Source organism: Lagopus leucura, unplaced genomic scaffold (genome assembly GCF_019238085.1).
Source record: "Lagopus leucura isolate 7727_CA_CO unplaced genomic scaffold, USGS_WTPT01 Super-Scaffold_100014, whole genome shotgun sequence".
Taxonomy (NCBI): Eukaryota; Metazoa; Chordata; class Aves; order Galliformes; family Phasianidae; genus Lagopus; species Lagopus leucura.
In genome coordinates, this window is record NW_024962268.1 from 1,682,237 (window position 1) to 1,703,095 (window position 20,859).

General features: G+C 38.1%; 1 protein-coding gene and 1 long non-coding RNA gene across 3 annotated transcripts in view; one reads left to right on the forward strand and one right to left on the reverse strand.

Annotated features, from left to right (window-relative positions):
- MAP1B (microtubule associated protein 1B) overlaps positions 1 to 20,859 on the forward strand; it is a 61,513-nt gene that overhangs the window by 24,341 nt on the left and 16,313 nt on the right. The gene's annotated exons all lie outside the window — the stretch shown is intronic.
- Positions 1,432 to 3,948, reverse strand: LOC122182133. 2 transcript variants are annotated; one of them, XR_006179712.1, is made up of 3 exons: positions 3,819 to 3,948; positions 2,885 to 3,042; positions 1,432 to 1,835 (listed from the first exon to the last, which is right to left on the reverse strand). It is a non-coding gene; the product is annotated as an uncharacterized LOC122182133 (long non-coding RNA). The 2 variants fall into 2 exon arrangements; XR_006179711.1 differs by having other exon boundaries at positions 2,885 to 3,140.

The window sequence follows — 20,859 nt, forward strand, 5'->3', positions numbered from 1 at the left end:
CACAGCCTGTAATTTTGGGTGGGGAGAATATTTTTTGATATCTTCAAACAGGAGAGAAGGTCAAGTATCTTTTTCTTTTTGAAGTACCTGCACTGATGCACCAAAATGTTAACACTAGTTGAACTGTAGAAAAATAAAGTTTGTGTCAGTGTAGCACATGCTAATGATAAAAATATATTTTAATTTCAAACTGTTTTTTGGAAGATGATGTCTTTGAGCTTAGTCCAGTAATGTAACTGATATTGCTGTCCAAGAATTTGAATAATTGTGTGCTCCACTGCAAGGTACAAATGCATGATAGGAAAATTTAATCTATTAGGAAGATACTGGATGATTTGTTTGTTTGTTTGTTTGTCTCAGCCATGTGCAAAATATATTGAATGTGCTTGTTTATCAAAATCAGATTTCACCTATTAGTAACAGTCAGAGAGAATACAGTCTTTTCACTTTTCTTAATACCACATGGAAAAAGAAAGGAAGAAATAGGAAAGCCTACAAAAATGAAAGGAGAAAATGTTAATGTAAATTCTGTAACTGAAGCTTCTTTCCTTCTATGGTTTCCCCCATGCCCAAAGGGCAAAGACAGGCTGTTAGGGCAAGACAAAAACACTTTTTTAAACTGGGCACTTCAAGGCAGTGTTCACTGATCCTTTTAACAAGGCAAATAAGGAAACAAGAATATTATGCCTCCAATTTGGAGTACTACTGCATATGAGATGCTTGTGGGTTTTGCCAAGCCAGCTCTCTTTCACGGCTGGAGCAATTGCTTATTGAAAATTTTACAACAATATGAAGCATATTAAAACATTGCAAACAATTCATTAAATACAAGAACTGAAGTTGCTGATTTTAAAATAGCTCTGTATGGGCAATATTGCCATCTTTTTTTTCTATTGAAACCTTAAAGATCACCCAAAAGTTACTCAAGGTGCCTGAGAAAGAAACTAATTACTCATTGCTAGTAGCAATTGAGATGGCACTGCAATTTGAGCGATATGAGAAGACAACTGTACCTACCCTTAGGGAAAAGGGTAGAAGTCTGACCCGGCAGTTTATTTACATTTATATTTAGCAAAGCTCTCCTGCTGTTGTAGAATATTTATTATGCATTCATCTTTTTGTCAGTTGATAAGCCTTGTGCTGTACAGCAGGCGATCACAAAGACAAGCATAAATAAAATCAGACATGCTAGCTGATAAGAGAGTGAAGGGAAATAACTTCTTTCCAACTTTCTGTTGCCCTTAAATTGTCACGGGCAAGTATCTAATATGATAGGACTTGTCCTCATCGGCAAAAGAGAACATAAATTAGAAGTATTTTATCTTTTCTTTATGGACTTCATCATACTTGAGATTTCTTAATGGACCAAAGAAGGGTAGCAGTTTGGGTGGTGACTTCCACACACACCCAAAAACGTAACTGCCTGTGAATGTTAAATGTGGTGATTTAAAACAGCTGATTCTCAAATATCTTTATTTAAAATATATTTTAAACATATTAAGATGCAATAAAAAGCTAGAGTGTAGGATTAAAATTAAGAAAGCAAGAGATTGTCCTCGGAAATTTTTAGAACAGCTTTGGCATTCCACTAGCAATACTGTGTGGTTGAACATTATTCTGAACATAGGTTACTCATTCAGTGGACTTCTGAATTTGTCTGGATTTTACAGATTAAGGAAAATGGCGCTTTGAAGTGTGGAGTTTTTCAAACTCCGTCTTTGTCTTCTTATCTGTCTCCTTGGTCTGATTTCTTTGAGAAACGCTTGAATGAAAGGATAGAAAGGACACACAACTCTGCAGATGCTTGGAATGAATGCATCAATGGACCTAAATGACTGGAATAAAAACAATGGCTTTAATTAAAAAAAAAAAAAAAAGAAAGAAAGATAAAGGACATTTTTTTCTTACATGTTGCATTTTTCTCTATACTATTTGGTACAGCACTTTCTCTTCTAATAGATGAGAGTTTATTCTGGTGTTGCTGCTGCATACATGTATCAAAATGCAATCCACAGAATCTGCTCAGTTATTAAAGATATTAAGTAGAATTTTTTCAGCCTACTGCTAAGTGCATGCTAAAGACAGAATTACTGTTGCTATGCCAATTTATATTAAGTGGAATCTGAGCCAGGGGGTAATTTCCATATAACTTGCAGATGGGATGTAGAGATATATGAGAAAGGATGAATAATTTATGGCTGAGTTCACAGTATTGTAGAATCAATCTACAATTAACTTATTCTTGAAGTCATGGGAAAACTCAGATTGTGGTGCATGGTGAATGTATTAATTCATTGAAAATCTGTCACCATTGAGGTTTCTTGGGATTATTAATTAGCAAGTTAAAATATTTTTGGCTGTGTTTTTATCTTGTAAAACATATTTTCTAGGCAGTTATTTTTAGTGATTTTATCTCTAGCAGTTTTATCCAACTCCCACTGAAGCCAATGGAGAATGTTCTATTGTCTGAAGGCCGGAGGGATTGGCCCTTATTCTGTGTAACATTATAGGTTGTTTTTTAATAATTATCACCCAAACTGGCAAGTATATTAGCCAGGGAGATACTAGCATTTGGAATACAAACTACTTATATGTGGGAATTGTGAGATGCAAACTATATTGCAAGGTGCCAGGAGATGCTTTATGGACAGGATCTTGGTGTTATGTCCAGATGAGTCACCACTGCTGTGAGTGTGTCCTGACAGCTTGATGGGATATGAGTCCCTGCAAGATGCTTTGAACATTTCCCATCCTGAGCTGGAAGGCAGAATTGTAACCCTGATTCTGCCACTGCTTTTCCTGGATGATTTATTTAGGCATAGCTAAAAGAGGGAATTAAAAAAATAAATAAATAAATAAAGAACTGGGGAAGGCTAATACTTACCTTTTTACACTGAGGGTGCACTGAGGATCCCAGAGGTCCATTAAGAAACAAAGTGCTCTTGTTATTAGCGTCCCAGCCATCAGTTTAAGAGGCCTGATGTCATAGCCAGGGGCTCTGCTGCCATTTCCCATCCCAGTGGTCCCCTCCTGCCCTGTCTCCTAGGGAATATGGTGTTTTTGCCAAAAGCGTTCATGGATATTGGAGGCAATGATGTGTATATATCTTTTGGAGGTACAGGGGGTCATGGATGACAGTGCTATTTGGAAGCAGAGGGAAACAAACATGATTGAATTGCACTCACGACTTTTATTAGAAGCGTGACTGGAAGTTGTCTTTGCAGTGAGAAGTTAGTTTCATAAGTTAGTTTCATGCACCTTCATCTGCTCCTCACAGGAGACCTGCCTGCGTGCATATGTGCAGGACACATGTTCTGACACATAACAGTGCAGTGTATAAACTAGGGCTGCATTCAATCATTGCTGCAGAAAACTTCCATGGATTTTCCATAGGGATGTTACAGCTTCTCTCTGGCTTTTCTTCATTTATCTTCTCCTAAAGTATTGATTTACAACGCTTTCTGCAGTTGTTTGATTGTATCTGGCACTGGCCTCCAAAAGAAGTCTCCAAATCTGTAGCAGTCAAACTAAGAAATAACCTAAAGGATGTGAGAATAGGCCTAGAATAGGTAATGATCTCTGCAGGAGATAAGAAATAGGAACTGTTACAGTAAAGGTACTTGAGGAAGAAGAGGAAGAGTCATCAAACCAGTTTCTAGTTTTTCTGTTTTTCTATTGCACTGTTCTTGGAATCTTGCTGTAATGTGTTTAAACCGAGCAATAGAAGCGATTGCCTATTGAAACTAGGTTATCATCAGCTAAGAAAATGTTCCAACTTTAAATTACAGCTTTTGACATATAGATAGACTGGATCTCACCTGAATTAGAGACTTGGCAATTTTAACAAGTTTTCCATGTTCCAGTGCTTCAGTAGCTGAGTCATATTAATAAAGAGTGTTTGTCTTCTAGGCAGAACTTCAATTTATTTTGTAGCTTATTGCTCCTATTGACTCTGTTTGAAATGCAAATAATGGCAAAAACAAAACAAAACAGAACAATAAATGGTTGGCCAACAACTGCAGCTATGAAACACAGTGCTCTCTGGCAGTAAATGTAGCACACAGGGATGAGCCACCAGCCCTGGGGGTTGTCTAGAATAAAGCAGGCGGGGAAGTGAGCAGGAAGGAGCACTGTAGAGAAACCAGAAGGAGAATTTCTACCTCTATCACACACACACACACACAAAAAAAAAAAGAGCCGGTCAAAGAGTCAGCTAAGTATATTTTAGCAGAAATTTTCCCTTAAATAAAATTCATGCTAGGATAAAAAATGCCTTTTTAAAAAATTCTTTGTTAAGCAAAGGCTTTTTCAGATACAAAACAAGCCACATCTTCTCTTCCTTCTGCTGTTCCCACAGTCTCCAAGATGACATGGTGCAGAAGTTCAGCTCCACCAAAAACCACTATGTTGGTTCATATAGCCCTCAGGAGAGCCTTTATCCTGAACATTGCAAAGCATGTGGAAAAAGGGTCAGGCCAGGGAAACCAGAGCTTTATGGGCTGCCGGCTCTGCCTCAGTGACTGCAGTTCCTCTGATGGATCTGTAGGCCTTGGGAGTGTGTTTGCACACAGGGAAGAGCAGAGCTATGGAATACATCGCTGAGAGCCAGAATTAAGATCTTCCATGATTCAGGAAGTGCAGAATTTACAGGCTGTATAAACTGAAAAGGTTCTTCTGTTCATTAGGCTTAAGTCACTCTATTAAACATATTGCTTGATGTATTATCTAATGCTAAGATGAGCAATGAATGCTTTAATGGATGGTGAGGTTTGGAGTGAATGTTGAAAATGTGGGTATGTTACTGTAGCCATAGACCATATTTCAGTAAAGTGAGAATGAAACACCATCTTGTAGGTATATACAGGAGAAGCCATGTGAGCAAAAAAAGTCCTTCTATGGAATGCACAGAATTGCATTAGTGTCATTAAACTTTAATTCAAATATCCTAACTGATTTTATGCTTGTGAATATATCCTTCCCCGAAAAATAGCCTGCATACCCTACTTGTGGTTTGAAAAATGACCCATACTCTGGTGATAGAAATGAGTCTTTAAGATTTTTAAGGACTATCTGATATAACTGTTGAATGTTATGAAGTGTTTCTGAGTGTTCCATGCAATAAACGAAATATTACAATGCTAACTGAATTCTCACTGTCCCTGAGCAAATAATGAAATCAATTTATAGCATTCAAAAGAGTGGCAGGGGGCATTTTATAAATATATTAAAATAACAGCAGACATGCTGTGGTTTGGTGATACATCTATAAAATAAGTCCACATGCAGTGACCTGAGGGAACAGCAGAGATGTGTTTACAGTTGCATATCAAGATTTAATATTCCCTAACAGCAAATGGATTAAATCTGTATACAGCGAGAGCTATGCCAAAGAACTTGTGTTTTTTGTGTTACAGCCACCAAGCCAAGGACAGTTTGCAAATAAATGTGCTGATTTATTCAGTTTCTTTGATCTTATTTTACTTTTTTATTCTTTGGAATATGAAGGAGAAAATATTTCCCTAATTACGAATATAATTATGGAAGGTTTTCTGTCAAATATAGAAATGTTGTCATGGTCTAATGTTCATACCAGACCATATCCCTGCTTAGAATTTGAGTGGATAGTAGCCTATACTTCATTGCCTTCTAAATCAGAAACAAAAGCAGATATATACTTGTCTCATGGTATTTGGGAGAAACAGAACAAGAGAAAGTTATTGGAAATCCTGGAATCTTGCTGAAGAGTGGGCAACGAGGGATGCAAGGGATATTAGGGAAAGGAGACAGGTATTATTTTGAAACCTCAGTTTTATCCCTACACTTTTGATCACTGCTTAAAGCATTGGAAAGCATAGCTCTTATTCACAAGCCTTTCCCTGGAGGTGATGGGCACACAGATTTACTCACTTCTCTGATACCTGCATACAGCTGCACTCAGCATTGCGGCTCTCAGGGTCCTCTAATTGGTATTAAAATAGGGGAGGTTGTGGGAAGCACTGTGTGGCCAGGTGATACTTGCTCTTCTCGACATTCATTTATGTTTTAATTCCCCACTCCTGGCTGACCAAAACATAGGTTTTCTTCTGTTTTTTTTTCCTGTAACAGTATTATGAGCAGCTTCAGGGTAAGAACCAAGTGTTCCCAGCAGCACAGTCCCAGTGTCTGGTGAGGATAATTGTAAAGATGTTTACTTTTTTTTTCTTAGGCATAAAGAAAAAGAAAAATCTATAATAATAAATAATATATGTAAAATAAATAATCTACGTACTTAAAGAAACAATTACTTATCCCTTGCTCACCAAGAGTTGTATAGGAATATTAGCTAAAATTCAACATATTTTTTCCTATGGAACAATCTATTAAAAGTTGAGTAACAGTCTGTGGTAACTAGCCCATTCTACTTGGCTTGTGTGGAAAAGCCATGGTACCCAACAGGTTATTTTATCATCATGGGGTACTTTTTTTTTTTCCAGGTACTTATAAAACAGGGGCTGAGGGACTGTTTCAGCAGAGAGCTGTAACAGTTCAGATGAGAATGGCAGACACCAATCAGGACTGAGCGGTTTTCTTCAGTTGAACTTGGACTCTGTGGTAACAAGGAGTGTGAGTTATAGAGCGTATCCTCTGCGTCATTGTGTGGGCAGAATATTGCAGAAGAGACTCATTTTATGTATCAGATGAAAACAGGTTAAGAAATGTTCTTAAGAGAACAAAGTAAAATCCTACCTTATGTGCAAAGGTGATGTTGCCTTGCCTAATGCCACATATGAAGTCCTAATGCACACTATTGGCCTTCAGGCAGATGTGGCATAAAAATTACATTCAGTTTGAGTTGGTACAACTCAAAAGTTCACTAGCTTTAAGTTGGTGACTTAAAGCTAGTGAACTTTTGGACTTGACTGTCTTTTTTACTCCATAGATATCCATTCCTTGGCAGTACAGCACTGCACCATCATAGTTGAATAAGGAAAATGTTTTTCTCTTGATTGTTCCAGTGGTTTTCTTGAAGACATCTTGCAATAGATCTCCTTTGAATTGTGCCTGTCAAGGACGCTGTATTAAAGCTTGTGAATATCCTCATGAAGTCTTGCCAAATTCCCACTTTTTGCAGCTGTAGGTTCTGCAGAGTTTTGGGGCAGAAACCCTGCAGGAATTTTTAAGACTAGATATATCAAAATGAAGATGTTGTTTATTGTTAATCTACTTATACTCTGAAAATTTCAGTAAAACTCTTCTTACTCTCTCTACTGAATTTACTACTCTCCCTCATTTGCACCCATGTGAAAACTGAGATTTTTTGTCATGTTTTCTGGATTGTCTGCACATTATCTTCTGTTGTTATCAAACTCCCAAGATCTGTTTTATTTTCTTCTGCCTCTTATATTCCCCAATTGCTTTATCTGTTTTAAACTCAGCATGGAAATAATTCAACAGTATGACCTGGAGGGCTACAGTTGAGGTCCTCCAGAAGTGAGGAATAATGGAGAATATTTTCAGGGGCAGTTTATGCAAGCTGATGGCAATGCCTGCAGCCTGTCAGACAGATGAGCAAAAGGAGCAGAAGGACAATCTTTGTGACAAAAAAAGTGGACAGTCTCTATCTAAAAATCTATATTTTTTCTAAATCAATTAGTTTAAATAGAACCTTTACATCTCTAGGATTTGCCAAAGATTGTTTAAGAGCTGTAACTTTAGATAAGTTGTCGATGTGAATCATGAGTTCCGCATATGGAACATATGTGTACAAAACACCTACAAAAGCATACAAAATAAAAATACAGAACATTTATTTCTTCACTGTTTCCTTCATAATTGGAGCCCTCATTTCTCTATCTCGATATCAACAGATGAGCTATTTTAATAGTGTTCTGCCAAGACATCTCTAGATTTCAGTTTTGATACATGTGTAAATTCCTATTCTTCTCTAGTTATCTTTGAAGTCTCATCTTGGCAACTCATTGCTGGAAGGCTAGTTGGTGTCAATTGCCAAAATGAATTAGAAAGATAAAATTTGTTTAAAAAGTTGATAATCACTGCTCGCCCTGCTTGTTATCCTAAATCATTGCAACTGGATGCAAGCCAGATAAACTAATTCTAACCTTGTGCCTAGTGCAAATGTCTTTCACTAAAGTTTGATTTTTCTGGATTTCTTGATTTGAAATAGAGAGCAAGTGTTGGCAACATTGTATATATGCATTTTTTTTCCATGGCATTGTGGAATTTGGATGATAAAACTTGCTTTAACTGCTTAGTTGGAGCCTACAAATGGTTGCATAATTATTGTTGTCCTTTCTGTTCAAATCTGTGGGAAAACTAATTTGTGTGCTAGGACACTAGCTGATGTAAGTCAGCATGACCCTGCTGATTTAATTGGTATATGTTGTTGACCTAGTTAAAAAAATTCTCCATGCTAATTTAATAATATTGTGGACAGCCTCTGTAGAAAAGACAGTGATGACCAATGAAAGAGATGTCTCGCATGATTTTCAGTGTGCTCATTTCTCTTGTACAGATGCTTTTATTTTCTCTCATTGCTGTATTTGAGAGTATTTAAAATCAGCGTTGCAGCAACTGTACTTTTGGAAAGTACTAGGTGAATCTGATCAAGAAGTCCATTCTGTGTGAAGACTGCAGTGAAAAGCATCACAATATGCTCATTCCCAAGTTAACATCTCTGTATTTGAATCCATGCTCTCCATCTCGCCTCAACAGAACAATAATGTTTTAACTACCTACAAATAAACATAATTTAAAACGCTCCATACTTCAGTTTCAAATATTCAAACTGAAAATAAAACACATGTTGTTCTCAGTGGGGGAGAAAGTGTCAGGAGAATAGAATCATAGCAGCTTACAGATTAGTCTCCTTGGCAGAGACCAGTCGGTCCATGTGTTGAGGGAACAGCCTTCCAGCTACAGGGCACCAGGTGGTCACCTATGGTTGATTTAAGGAGCACACACTGCCACAAATGCTATTAGCAGTGTGTAATGAGATTTACTCTGCATAGTACTTGCAATATCCTTGAGGTTTTTCCTAAAGCAGCGCTGTGTTTGATCACCACATCTTAAACAACGAAGAGTTTAATCTTTCATTGTTGTGTGCACATAACTCTCATGGCCATTAATAGGTGTTAAGCATGCACATAAAAGGAAGAATAGACCTTAAAGTTTAATGAGTCATGGTATGCTAAAGGTTTCTAACAGTTCCACAAAGAACCAGACCGAAATTGGACGACTGTTCCCAGTGGGTGAAATTATTAAGTATTTTCAGAGATTTGTATTTTTGAGGCATAAAGGGTGATTAGAGATTCCTAAATAACAATGAAGATTTAGGAAGAGGCAGGAAGACTTAGCTGCAAGGGTTGGAACCTAGGGTAGAGCTCATATTTAATTCTTTTTTTTTTTTTTTTTGTTCTACACCGCAGGGTGGGCCTTTGCTTGCTTGAAAATTAAATTATGTGTTTTCAGAAGCAGGTCTATTCTTCACTTTTATTTTTACCTTATTTATTTAATTATTTTTGTTTTTCTTCCATATTTAATGTGGCGCAGAGAGAATAAACAGAGAGAGAAAAGAAAAAAAGAAAGAAAAGCTAAAATTCAAGCTGGACTTCTTATTAGCCTCTGGAGTCTGCCCCTTTTGTCATAGAATGGCCAGCTTTTATTGTCACACTTACAGGTTCATTGATTTCTGATTTCCAAGCCCCTCTGATAAGAATTATCTTTTCTTTGTACCATGCCAGTGGATATGAGCTGTCTCCATTGTTCATGTATTGCTTATGATACTGCAGATTACAGCAAGAATTATTGCAATTGTGTTGTGATTTTTTTTTTAATTTCAGGTATTAAAAGACACAGATTTTTCAAAATAATAGGGGATCATATTTCCTGAAAATATTGCTTTTTTCCCTCTCTACTTGTTTTCGATATTCCAATCACAGGATAGCATTGTTGGATTTTTTTTTTTTTTTGTTTTTGTGTTGTATTATGTTTCAACTGGTTGAATCATTGCACATCATTGGTTAATGCAAGGGCAAATACTGGAGGGACTACTTTATGCCTTGTTTTAATTACAGAAAGGAAAGCAAAAAGAATTTTCACATTGTGTTGAAACACATTGCTAGCAGGTGTGCTTTCTCATTTCCTTCTTTATAGAAATTTGTAATTCATAGTACTTGACTGTGTTGTATACAGAGGTAATTTATTTCGTATTACATTTGCAATTTGTATAAGACTGTCATGCTGATGAACTAGGTGCACACATCCAGTAAAGAATCAGAGGATTAAGGTGTTTTGAGGCTTTCAACTGAGTCTCCCATTTGGAAGAATGAGATCTCTGTCTTGGAGTAAAGCAGTTGCCTTCCACTTTCAAACCAGAAGACCTTATGCTACTAGAATATGATGGTGAATTTGAACTCAGAAACTGATTAGTAACACTGTTTATCTCCATGGTGGTTTGATTATTTGCGTGTTTTGTTTTTCTTTCTGTTTTCTTTCCTTCTTTCTTTTCCCGCTGACTACATGCAAAGCAAAATAAAAGCTTTGGGCAAGTTTTCCCATAGAGCTGAGAATCTGGATGGTTGCCGAGGGAAAAGCTTAAACCCAGTTCTCATTAAGGGCTTAGAAATGGGGCATCTTGTTATGTTTTACAGTGTTTCCAGAGGCTCAGGGATATTCCGCAGCTGGTAAATTAGTAGATAGTAACAATGTATGTTTGACAGACTTAGAAATTCTATAACTCATAAAAATAAAATCAAGCATTCAAAAATACAACTTTTCTTCTGTAACACAGCTGTTACAATTCTGTGATTTGTTCTGGAAACAGCAATCAATAACATTACATGTAAAAGAGGAACTTCACCAGAACATAATGTCCTTTCAAAGAGCATCATGACATAAATTATGTTTAGGGAATTATTTTGGCAAGCAACGTAGAATTATTATTTTATGTAATAAGTATTACAGCAAAAGTATCAAGAGTAGGTTGCAAACTGGTATTTGTTTTCTAAAAAAAATTTGATTGGCAGGCTCAAGGTAGATTCAGCCATAAATAATATTATTTTAGAAATATTTAGAAATTAAGTGTCTGGTCTGGAGTGCTAAGTTTGCTTCAACAGCCCTTAGTGCTTGCAAACAGATCTGTCACTCATTATTCATGGACTGCCACACCATTGAAATTCCCTCAACTGAAATAAGAGGAAGGATAGAAATTATATACAGACTGAGAATAATTCTGTAATAAATACACATCAAAGAAAATCTCTTTGAGGGAAGAAATGGATTCCCCACATACAAAACCCCTATACCTTGTCTTAAGAATTGTTTGACTTTTCACGTAGACAGCTGATAAACTCAAAACGAAGTTGCATTTGCAGTAATGACCCCAAGACGAGAAATATTCCCTGGAGGATTTTAACTGCAGTGATGTGTTTGGCCTCAGCTGCCATAGTGACTAAAGCCCATTAGTAAGCTAAAGCAATTTGGTAACGTTAACAGAGACCTTCTGAAATGATCAAACTGCAGAAAGGAGAAAGACTAAAAATTTGTTCAGGTAAATACGTCCGGGAAGAGAAAAGACAGATTACTGAAATGATTTCATTTTCTGAAATACTCATTTTTATTTGCATCCTTTTGCTGCATGCTTTGCATATGAGAGCTCCTCCCAAGCGTTGCTGTGCTCCATTTTCCACATGAAGCTGGGAGCTGTGGAGAAGTTCAAGCAAGCTTCTGCACATAGTGCTGCACAGAAGAGGAAGGAACTCCTGAAAAATTTCCCTTCTCTAGTAGTCAGGATGATGTGGGCAAAAAGGCACAGCCCAGCACTGCAGGACAGGGAAGTAAAATTGAAACAATATTAAAAAGAGGGTTTAGCAACGATGATATTAGAAGGGCAGTAGAGTACATTTTGCAGGTTTTTATTTATTTTTAATGCAAGGATCTTGGCTACTTGCTTAAATTCCATTAAGGAGAAACATAATGCTGACATTTCCTGTCTTGTTTTCAGCAGTATGCATTTAAAATTAGAGAAATTCTTCCAGTTTTCATTCAGCTCATTGGCAATTTTCCTATTGATTTCACTTGGATTTGTGTTAGACACCATGTTGTTTAATAAAAGATCAGCACAATCCTGCTTTATTTTAAGAAGCTGTTAAAATTAATCTGATGCTTTTTTTTTTTTTTTTTTTTTTTTTTAAAGGCATTTGTTGGAAATAGCTGCAGTCAGTTTCCATTTGATGCACAAATTTGCTCAGCATTCTTAACAGCCTAGCATTTGGTTTTGTTTGTAATGCTGTGTGTATACTGGGTGTCACTGTAGCAAAAGAGTACATACACTTCTAACTGTTCCCATGAATTACGATACATGGCGCTGCTTGGTAAACTCCAGAGAGTGAGGTAATGAGCCACAGAGGTATTGAGAAAGAAGTTGTATTTTTTTCCAAATAAGATTCTCTTTGGCTGTTTGACAGATACTCCAACCTAGGATGTGAAGGAGAGGTTCCTTTTCTGAATATCTCAGCAAAGTTAAAAATCACATTGTTGCAATTATTGCAGAAGCAATTACACTGGGAAATCAACTACTCTGCTCATGGTTGTTTTGGTTTTTGGGTCCAGGGTAATTTCTGGTGGTAGAAGAAGAAATGTCCTTCACTGTAGACAGAAAAGATTGTTTCTGGAACAGATCTGATGTACAGTTCTCTTTTCTCTGGCTAGTAGTGCTCCCAAAGGCAGGCTTGAATGCAGACTTTTTGTGACCTTCAGGATGATGAGTCAGCTCTCTGCAGCACTGCAGTCTCCAGTCGGTGTGTTGCTGCCAATTGCTATGCAGTACCAGAGCAATGTGCTGCACAGCTGAAAACTAAAGCTCCAGATCTACTCATCAGTTCTGCAGTGTATCTTAGAGCTGCCCTTGCTGCTTTTAAAATTTAAGGGCAGGAGGGAGATTAATAAGAGTCAATGAAAAGATTGCTGCCTACATTGTTGTATAGGGTTGACCGTAGCATGCATGTCATTAACTTTCTAACCAGCTGCTGACAGCTTTTTAAGATTACTACTTGTAATGGAAATATGTAACTCAAGACCGCTGCTTACATTTTGCCAGCCTGCTTGTATCAAGTTTATGAGGTACAAATTCTAAGAGAGGAAAAGATTAAATTCATATGGTTTTGCTAGATATTCCCTGCCAAATCTCTCGCTAACTTCAGGAGATGCTGTTTTCTCTTTTCTGCTGCCATTTGTAGCTAGAGTTCCAATGTCTGGAGTGATAAAGCTATTATTCATCAAATAATATCTTAATCGCCAGGGAGATGGTTTATGGAAGAATTTCAGCTGTGGAAAGTAGTTAACAGCGACTTAAGAGGTCTGCTAAAAAATAATAATTATGCATAGCTTTTTAAGTATTTGGTATTTTATAATGCATAACAACACACTGATGTACCCAGCAGAACCAAAAAGATTGTGTAGCCAAGGATTCTGCCTGGCTTCTAAAGATTCAGGTTTTTGTTTCTGTATGACCTTGAAAAATGTTTACTTATCTCCATTTAATGGAGTTAAAATGTTGTTATATCTATCAGATGTGTTCAAAAGACAAATTTGATTTCTATTTTCTGAAGCCAATATATGGAAATATTCCAAAATAAGATTAAAATGTGCGTTTCAGGAAGCCATTCAGGAAGTCATTCAGGAAGTGAATCACAAATACTTTGTGTTTTATTTATATGAAGCATTAGTAAGTGCTACTTATTGCCTTGAAAATGAAATAATATGTGATTTATATAAAAAAGCAAAACAATGTAAGAATAAGACAGAAAACTGCCTATGCATATTTTTATGTTGATGAGTGCTGGTGTTCCAGTTGTTGCCGAAACCTCTCACGAGTTTGCAGGTGCAATCCTTGAGGAGGATGATGACTTCAAGGGATTGCCATTTGCTATCAAAAACTTCAGATGGAATGACATGGCATGGCATGAGGTGCCTTCTCAAAAGCACAGAGTACAGCCACGCTATTGAACAAGGGAGTTCACCTGATCAGAGACATTGCATAGCCTGGCCATCACAGAGTCATAGAATCATGAAGGTTGGAGAAGACCAGTAAGATCATCAAGTTCAACTGTCAACTCATCCCCACCCTGACCACTAACCACGTCCCTCATTACCACATCCTCACGGTTCTTGAACACCTCCAGGGACTCTACCATTTCCATGGGCAGGCTGTTCCCATGCCTCACCACTCTTTCTGGGAATTTTTTTTTTTTTTTTTCCTAAAATATATATTCCTCTATATTGAAGAAACTGGATTTCTACAGCCTGGATACAACAGGCACCAGCACACCGCAGTGCCGCAGCACAGACCACAGCTCAAGCCCCACAGAGAGTCTGGTTCCACACTGGGCTGTGCGTTTTCAGGGCTGATGCAATTTGTAGTGACCAGACTAATGCTTGCAATTGTCCTCATGCCTTCCTTTGTCCTGCAGTCACGCCCTCTCTGTAGTTCCTGGTTGCTCTTCCTTTTCTTTTTGCCCAGATACAAAACTGCAGTGCTCTTTAAACACCTCTTTTGTTCCTGCAATTATAGGGCACCATTTCTTGCAGTAGAGTCACAAAGCTGCACTCGCCTGTCTACAAAGCATAATTCTATAGCATGCCAGTTTGGATTTATGACCTTTGCTTGCAGTTGTCTCACTGACTTTACACACTGAATGTGTCCAAATAGTGCTGGACAGGGCTTCTGGGATTTGATCTTTACCCACCTACTGGACTGTAAGTGATCCTGATCCACCAAAGTATAGAAGTGCCAGAGCTCAGGAGCAGCCATGTCTGCCTGTAGCAACAGCTGAGCCTCGAAAGAGAAAGCAAAGACTGCTCTCAGAAGCCTGGTATCTCTGCAGCAATTGGTTGGGATACTGGGTAGTTCCTCTGGAAATATGGAATTTTAGTCTCTGTCAATATTTTGTTATCCTAGAATGGATAAGGAATGTCTTGTAATGAAAGAAGGATTCCACTGAGTAAAGGCAGACACTCATGTCTCAGCTCAGAATGTCTCAGCTCATAAGTCTACAAGTATTAGAGACTGAAGTTTGAGGCAAAAGAATATCTTTGCAACTACTTCTCAAAATATTTGAGTGTTCTTTAACTGTTGGTTAGAATTGGCAAGGATAAGCTGCTTACTTCACAAAATGGCTGGTCTTTTTCCCTGTTGCTAGCAAATTTTAGTGCTAGAAGACTAACCTGCAGGTGAATTCATTGAACAGATTGGTGCTGCTGCTGACTGACTACAGGTTATATTCTTCCTTAAGCAAAGTCAAGGGTGAACTCATTTATCAGGAGTATGGGGCTCCACTACTGTTGCAAGTGCAGTACGTAAACAGGAGCTGTATTCTTATTCTCTTTGGCTCTGATTTTATTGAGCTATCTTTGATTCTAGTTTCACTCACAGCCTCAGTCAAATGAGTAATGAAAACTGTAAGTGACTTAATTACATTTCTGTGATATGTCCTCTTTTTGTCAAGTAAACTTTTTTATGTAGGCATTAAAAATGTAATGCATAAACTTTTACTTGTTGTGCTCTAGGCTGATTTGCTTCTACTTGTCTCACATTACTTATTTTAATATCTCCATGTTCAGAAGAAGTTTTTAGCACATTAGCAGTCATCACTAGTGCCCTGAAATCATAAAACATGAAGAATTACAAGAAAAATCCTGTTTCTGAAGGTGAGTGATGACAGCTGAGGGTAGCAGTTCGCTCCTGACAGTACCAGAGGGGAGTGAAAGGCCAGCAGTTTGCTTCTGCTTGATGAATGACTGCAGTTTGGCAGCAAATTAGATGTCTCATAAAGTTGGGACAGAGTGCAGGAAATCAATATGTGGTGTGTGGAGTTGATACAATTAGTTCACTGATCAATGAGATGCGTGAAGATGTGATTTAATGCACTGAATTCACTCCAGGAGACTTCAGTGGAAGCTGTGGAGTTCCCTGTGCTCTTTGATGTAGGGCAACACTTCACTGCAGCTCCAAGAATGTGTCAGCTCATAAGTCTACTAGTATTAGAGACTGAAGTTAGAGGTGAAAGATATGAGCCTGGCCATGAATGTTCATGCAGAGGTGTTGGCTTTCTTTCCCAGACTGCTGCTGAGAGTCTTCGGCAAGGATTGGTGGGCTGGCTTCATGTACTTTTACTGGGAACTGCTTGTCTTCTGTCTAGCCTTCTATGTTCAAGATAGTATTATTACCTAGAAGTATAAACTCAAATGAAATCTGATGGATGAAGACACATCCAAGAACTAAGATGAAATTATCTAACTAGTCTTATTTCATCACATAGAAGTGATCTTAAAGATCCTAAAAACAACATGCAGGATGCTGCCTCTCAGGACTTGTACTTGATAAATCTTTGCAAGTTAGAACTGAGTAGGAAAAGCATTTAGCCATCACCAAATTGGCACTGAAGCATATGAAACCTGAAAATGAATTCCATTTATATTTAGAAGGAGAAGGTAAAGCAGGGATTCAGGCTTCTTGCAGAGTCACAGCAGAGTTCAGAGTGCAACAGATCAGGAAGAGCCTAACTGCAGAGATTACACGCAATTCTCTGTTAAAAAGTACATCATGTTACATTTCAGTCTGAGCCTAACCTAACCTAACAGGTTTAAATAATTACAAGGAAAACAGTAACACTTTAGAGTCAGTGTCACCCTTCTAAATCTTCGTCACTGTCAGTAGGCTCAGCAATGTTAGTAAAACAGACTTTCTGTTCACAGCTGTCGTGCCAGCTCAGCATCCTAACCAGAATGCATTTTATTTTCATGCAGAAAAGTACTCTAATATTCCTACAAGTCTATAAGAGTATAGCAGCCACTAGATGACCAGTGATTTGGAACTCCGAATGCCTTATTAACAACACAAAGCGACCATGCTGACTGCAAGGTTATCATGACCTTTTTGAAATCTCACTGGAAAATAAAGTGAAACAACTAGCAGTTTGAACTTACTGAAAACGGCTATTGCACTATTGTTTGCTAGGCAAAAAGCTCAAAAGTAATTTATTACCTTAAATGGATCACATACAAAGGATATGATAACCTCCCAATACCCTTCATCAAGTGTGGTAAATCTGAACAGAGGTGGCTGAGATGACTCTTTAACATCAGTTACTGCTTTCCAGAAAAGTGACTGGCATACACGGATACTCTATCGGAATCTTAGTAGCTTGAATACTGTGCACTGACATCTTGTTGTATGCCTCAGGCTTTTTGTTACTTCAGTTTTTACCTGTTTTACATGTTGGTTTTTTTGGGTTTTTTTTTTTTCTTGTATATTTTCTTCTATAAAATAAACATTAAAAAAGTGTCTGACTTGCCCATGCTTTGATCTTAGTGCTTCAGACAAGCCTGCCTTGAAGCTTTATACATTCACATATACAAAATCCTTACCTAGTAATATCTTTCAGTCATCAGCTCTTGCTTAACATGGACATAAAGCCATTGGGTAAAGCTTTTAAGAAGTAACTGTGTCCCTAATAACAATAAACAGGATTTTATCCTGAATAGGAACTAAAATATACCAACCTGTTCTGCCATCTGTACTCAGAAACGTTGAGGAAAAATTTTACGCATTGCCGCTTCTCAAACGCAATATTGCCTGGTTGGGAAAATGTCTCTTCTTCAGAATTTTTCTGTTAAGATGTCTTCTCAAGAACTCTAGAAATGAATGTTTCATGGTTCAATTCAAAGGATTTTTCCTCCCGTCATTGTATGGAAGTTATTCCACAAGAGGCAAGCAGCTAGGGAATTGTGGGCATTGCTGCTATTTGCAATCACAAAGCACTAAACGTTTCCAGCTGCAAAGAGTTCAGTGTCTACTTAAGACTTGTGAGAGGTTTCACTGGGAATCCTTGCAAGCTGTGCCATCTGCTAATGCCACCAGGGTAGTAACTGGTATAATATACTGTTAATACAAAAGACAAACAATACTTTGAAGTTTTTTACGATGAAATAGAAAAGACATTAAGGTTGCTGAAGAGTTGCATCTGAATGTTAGTTCAGGCACGAAATGATGGTTATCTGTGGAGAGAAGGTGTTCTCCCGTTGCACTTTCTCCAAGAATCACCACAGAAAAGATTTTTCTGCTTTCTCTATGGATGAGTTGTTCTGAATTTTACAGGATTTGATAGCATGGGAATAGCCATGGTGGGAGTGAGGGAGTGCTTGCATCCATCCTCATTGTGGGTAGGGCTGATGGGAACTATTATGTTGAGTAGCATTTTGCCTAGAGTATGCATCCCCGTGGGCTGGTGTTGCACAGTCAAAGCCAAAGAAGAGAAGACTGTCAGTAGTGGTCCTTGCTTCAAAGGGACCTGAAGCCACACTTACTTGCTTTCTCTTACCATGCACTCATATGCTGTGTTTGCACAAAAGTAATTGCAGTATAATCCCTGTTAAAAGTGGGTCCTGCAATCATGCTGCTTGATTGGCCTGAAAAGACCAAGTTAGAAGCCTGTTGAGTCACTTCCCTAGAAGCAAGACTGATATCAATAATCCTAGTATAGATATCATCAGTATTTGGTCAAGCAATGATCTGTGAGATCCCATGGCCATAGGAACTGGGATGATTCTGGGATGAAGTAACTGTCATGTGCTGTTTACTTCTCTACTCTATTGCACTGATTCTGAATCAAACAGCTTCCATGACTATATTCATATATATTTTTACTGTGAAACTTAAATTACTAAAATTAATGATGAACAGAAACTTAAATTTCTTCTGAAGAGAATTAATGTTTATTTCCTGAATCTTTAGATAGGATTTTGTCTTGCCTTCCAGAAACTAAAGGTGTATAAAATCTGGATACCCAACCACTACTGTGCAATCTAGAAACTTCTTCCCTTCTTCTCTATCGTGTCACAAAACCATTCCAACATAAGGGTAGAGATAGGCTGTAAAAATCAGTAGAGTTAATTTAGAGCAACCCCAGATCTTCTGTGCATATTCTCAGTTCTCCCACTCCATCTGTAATTCAGTAAGTTGCAGTAAGTAACCACCAACAGTGGTGGTCAGCAAGCATTTTGGCTCCTCAGGTCTGTTTTGTCCCATCTACAGAGGTAGCTTGGAGCCATGTCAGAGAAGCCCCAAGTCATCATGTTGAGTGTGGTGTACACTATCTTTGTCTAACTTTGCATGTGGCTGAATGCATTTCTTTTCCAGCTACATTTAATGTGTTAACATCTAATCATATATGAGACTTAGTTTGGCCTGAAGCAAAGTGTGTGTTCTGTGTCATCAGCTGTAACATGAGAAATTTCTGTGGCAGCTAGAGGGTGACAGTTTCTTTTGTTTCCTTCCCAATGTTAAAGAGTAGATTCAACAAACTGTTAAATCTCTCCATTTGACAGAAGCCTGTATCTAGTAGTAGACTAGTAGTAACTAAAACATCTGATCAAAGGGTGTATTCTGAAGGAGTCTGTGGTAACAGAGCCAGCTGGATGTTTTATTGAATGTAACCTTATGTATGCATTCCTGTTAGGCAAGGAAGCAGACCTATTAAAATAAATTGAATTACAAAGGCTAATGCTAGAACGGGATGCTGCAGAGGAAGAACTCCCCTTCCATAAGGCCTGTCTCCTTCTTTCAAATTAGTACATACAAGGCCACAGGTCCTAAGAAAAGTGGGTTTCTTTAAATGGATTTGATTTTTATCCACAGATCTTTAGGCACTATCAATCAAAAGAAAGTAAGCAGTAACCCCATTTCACATTTTAATCGAGAGCATTCTTTCTTTCTTTTTTTTTTTTTTTTTTCCTTTCTATCGTTGGATTGCAAGTTGTTATGCTTATAAATGCAGAGCTTCACCAGAGCAACAGCAGAAGATGCAGTGAATAGAGACCTTGTTGAGCACAGGGTGAGGAGGAGGAGGGTGCAGGACAAGCAAAGGCAGGGCCAGGGCTGTGTGGGAAAGGCTGGTGACCCACCCTCTCAGACTGCCTTGCTGCTCTTGTGCTTTCAGAAATGCAGAGCCCTTTTCACCATCACTGTTCTTGCACTTGTTATTTTAAATCTCTTTACAGGGGAGTTTTTCTAAGTTGGCAAATAGGTGACTTGTTTTGTTCCCCCCCTACTTCCTTCTAAGCACAATTAATTATTTTAATTAATTAATATTATGCTGAGTGGTTTGCTTGGAAGGGAAAGCTATTCTGGTTTTGAACTAATTACCAGTCTGGATTTCTGAATGACAAAACAGCTGCTAATTAATCTCACTACAGTTCTCACAGAAAGAGATGCTGATAAGGGTTTGCCAATTACCATAAGAAAAAAAATGTCAAGAGTTCTGTTGTGTTTCTTTGGCATCCACTCACAGTCAGATGAATATCACTATTAAACACACAGACAAACTAACTTCTAAGTGCAAACGCCAGCAGGCTGTGCAGTGCAGCAAGACTGTCCAGATGTTATTCATCCAGGAGCTAGCTGTTATTTTGCACGTCTGTTCACTCTTGTTGCCTAACATTGCTTGTTAAAGTTTTTGCAAGAGGGAAGATGAAGCACTATGGCTGGGCAGCATGGCAAGTGTCAGAACATCCTGTCAGGGATTTTTTTTTTGTGTCCCAGTGCTACAGAACTTTAGGGAAAAGGCTGAAAAGGGAGTTTTGTTGGGCTGGTTGCCCGCTTTAATGAACCTGGTTAGTTTGGTGCAGCTGGGGAGGCTGGGGTCTGCTTGATGTGCTGCTGGCAGAGTGGAATGGAGACAGCCCCTGGACTGCTCTGCTCACATCACCTCACCAACTGTGCTTGGTGAGTAGTACTGATGTGTGGCACAAATATTCACTTTCCTCCTCGCAAGAGAAGTTTGCAGCCTGTGCTGACTTCTCTGC